Raw genomic sequence first — 4,030 nt, forward strand, 5'->3', positions numbered from 1 at the left:
TATACCTAGGGGGGTATGACCTCATTGCCATGGGGAGGATGTCACTTTTACAACCCATGAAGGCTGACTTGGGGGAGATCAGTAAATTCATGTGGCAATGTGAGCTCTGGTGGTCTGAGATAATTCCCCGCAGAGTTTGGCACGGGGCGAAGACAGAGAAGGCCGTTGAACATTCCCGGAAGAGGGTTAATAGTTCAATGCGTAAGTTCACGGATCAGAGGGGTCTGGGTTTCATCAGACATGAGATGATTCAAGCTACGGTGAAAGGACACTTTGATAAAGACGGGGTTCATTTATCACCAGTAGGGATGGATCTCTTGCTTCTAGATTTGCAGGAGGCTCTAGAGATGAGAGGCTGCAGGTAAGAGTATAGCTGTTTTGGTGGGGGCTCTGGCTGAGACGGAGGCTAGCTCCAGAGCTGTGGCAGAATTAAAGGGCGATCTGGTAGCAAATGGGTACAGAAGGGTACCTCTGCACGGCACAATAGGGGTGCCAGAGCCAAATCCCAGGAGCCTCATGGCAGGTTCCTGGAAAACAGCGTTGGCGTCCCGTTAGTCCTTCGAGTGGCTGTTGGCCTGGACAACTGGGGGCTTGCCTTGCTACGCTCTGCCCTGAAAGGGGCATGAGTAATACGGACCAATGTGTCACATGATCCGGAAAGAGGATCACCCATAAGGTGTAGCACTGATTGGGTTCTCCCCAGTGCTGCTTGGCTCATCAGGCGGGCAGGCAGCACAGTCTGGTTACAGCTGCAGGCCCTTTGATCGCCTGTAAGATAACCCACCATATTGCATACTTTTGTATGGAATAAACCTGCAGCAATACTCTGTTGCGCCAGACATGCCGTCTCCCACCCTACCGCTTATCCAGTGTGGGGGTGACAGGCAAGATGCATGGAATGTTGTAATCTTTTCTTTTTGTTGCAGGTGGAGTTACAGGGCGATCTGGAAGCTAATGGGTACAGAAGGGTACCTCTGCAGGGCACAATAGGGGTGCCAGAGCCAAATCCAAGGAGCCTCATGGCAGGTTCCTGGAAAACTGCGTCGGTGTCCCGTTAGTCCTTCGGGCGGTTGTGGGTCTGAACAACCAGGGGCTTGCCTTGCTACGCTCCGCCCTGAAAGGGGCATGAGTAATAAGGACCAATGTGTCACATGATCCGGAAAGAGGATCACCCATAAGGTGTAGCACTGATTGGGTTCTCCCCAGTGCTGCTTGGCTCATCAGGCGGGCAGGCAGCACAGTCTGGTTACAGCTGCCTGCCCTTGGATCGCCTGTAAGATAACCCACCATATTGCATACTTTTGTATGAAATAAACCGGCAGCAATATTTACCCAAACAAAAAGCTGTGTTGTGTATTTATTTATCTAGCATGCATGCTATGTGTTTTTGTGGGTGGGATGTGGTGCCAATGGTGGCACTATGCATTCTATTTTATCTTATGATTATTCATCAAACGACCTTGAATTACTTCCCACATTAAAGTGTGTAGTAGCAGCTAACAAAGGCCGCTTTGGCTCTGTTGTTATCCTACGCACTTGTAAAACATGCACTGGATCGATAGGAAAATGAAACCCTTGCTTCAACATTAAGCAGCTCTAGTGATCCGTTTCTAAGACACTGCCAGCAGCATTAATGCCTAAAAGCAGCACCGCAGTACATACAGGCTGCATCTGTGAGTAAAAGGGGCAGTAGGCAAAGCACTGCAGAGCACACAGGCTCCCTGTGTGAGTAACAGGGGCTGCATGCAAAGCACTGCAGTGCACACATGGTCCCTCTGGGAGCAAATGGGGCCGCAAGCAAGCACTGCAGTGCACACAGGCTCCCTCTGCGAGCTAAAGGGGCGGCAGGCAAAGCACTGCAGTACACACAGGCTCCCTCTGCGAGAAAAATGGGCAGTGGGCAAAGCACTGCAGTACACACAGGCTCCCTCTGCGAGAAAAAAGGGCAATGGGCAAAACACTGCAGTGCACACAGGCTCCCTCTAGGAGCAAAAGGGGCAATGGGCAAAGCACTGCAGTACACACAGGCTCCCTCTAGGAGCAAAAGGGGCAATGGGCAAAGCACTGCAGTACACACAGGTTCCCTCTGCGAGAAAAAAGGGCAATGGGCAAAGCACTGCAGTGCACACAGGCTCCCTCTGCGAGAAAAAATGGCAATGGGCAAAGCACTGCAGTGCACACAGGCTCCCTGTAGGAGCAAAAGGGGCAATGCGCAAAGCACTGCAGTGCACACAGGCTCTCTCTGCGAGAACAAGGGGCAGTGGGCAAAGCACTGCAGTACATATAGGCTTCCTCTGTAAGTTAAAGCGGCAGTAGGCAAAGGCGGCTGTGGAGGAAGAGAGCCTTCCACTCTTGACATGGTTGAGTGATGATGTCACTATTGGTTGTTGCTGGGATACAGCGTCCAGGGATGTGAAGGAGCTCCAGAATAGGCGGGGATGAGGTCACAGAGAGCGGGGCCTGCCTCCAGGAGCGAGCACTTGAACCATGAGTCGGAGCTTCAATGGCTTAGCGGGAGATGAGCTGGCATCTCCTTCTGAATGTACTAACAGCGACTCTTTGGGTTATGGAGACAACCGGTGAACAAAGTGAGTAACCTCTAACTCCATTGTTACGCCTTGCACGCGCTGCTGCCCATCCCAACCTTGTTTCAAAGGCGCACAGGAGGAAAGTGTTCAGTTCCACCGGGTGTCGACTCTTGGACTGTGATTTTGGAACCGGGTACATACACTTGTTTAATTAAAGAGTAGTGCTAGTGTGCAATGGTGGTGCAAATAAGTCTTGCAGGTAACTGTAAACGGATGGGGAGTAGTATTAAAATCCGCCTGAAATGACACGGCGTTTATTACGTAACTCCCCTGACCCTTTACGGTCATTTCCGTAACAGTGTAAACATGACGTGTCGCTGTTCGCTTTGTGAACGGTAGGTGTCGCCGCTAGTCCTGTAAAGGATCAATTGTTAGCCAGCCCACTAGCCGACGGAGCTAGATCAGCACACTAAAGAGCAGGAGTCGCAATTGCCACCAGATGTCCCTATTTCGCCCTATACATCACAAGAGTCATTGTCTGAGCAGTAACTGCCATGCTCTAACAATGCCTGTGGCGGTGCGAAAACAGATGTAATTGTATTTATATAGCGCTTACTACCCCTGCCGAGGCGTTGAAGCGCTTGCGCCACACTAGTCCAAAACACAAAGTTAGTGGTTGGACCGGTGATATTGGTTATTGTTGACTACTGGGTTTAATCTTTAGAGCCCAAACAATGCAATGCCATGCAGTCACTCCGGTTTCATGCAGTGATTATATGAATAGTATTTATTTGTGATCATAAGCGGGGGTGGTTCACGTGCACATGGTCTGTTGGGATTGATAGAACAGCTAAAGGCCGTTCTGTATTGTTAGGTTGCAGGAGCGCGACTTTCAGAAGAGGGATGCGACCTTGTACATGACCTAGGCACTTTGCAGAAATACAATATTAGAGATTAAGGCGAATGTGAAGGTGACAGTAAGTTGTACTCCGGGATGGGAGGCATGCAGATAATAAGGGAAAGGAGAGGGCCTTTAGAAAGAAGGTTTAAAGTAAATGTCAGTTTTTCATGCCAGAATTTAGGGTTATGGAGGTTTTTTTGCAATACCATTCAATTTAGGGATGCAAAACTGTAAGAGAAACAACGTGTGTGCAGACAGCGCTTTATTAGGTCGTTTTAGGCACTAAAATCAGGCAAACAATGGTCCACTGCTGTGCTACTACTAAGCCACCGCTCCAGTCAGGTCAGCTGATGAGATAGAGGGTTGAAAGCGAAAGGTAATGACTAAGTGTGTATGGAGGGAGATGGAGAGCTCTAGGTTGTGCTCAAAGGAAGCAGCAACCTCAATATCATAGCAATGTAGGAAAATACACAGGTACAAATGCACACACTGGAAATGCTGGAGCCCATGTCTGGTGATGGTCATCCTCCTGTCTGCCTCAGAGAATTAATTACAAAAGCAGGTTGGATCCATTTGGAATCTGAAGTATTTGACTTCTTTG

This window comes from Lissotriton helveticus, chromosome 1_1, assembly GCF_964261635.1.
Source record: "Lissotriton helveticus chromosome 1_1, aLisHel1.1, whole genome shotgun sequence".
Classification (NCBI taxonomy): Eukaryota; Metazoa; Chordata; class Amphibia; order Caudata; family Salamandridae; genus Lissotriton; species Lissotriton helveticus.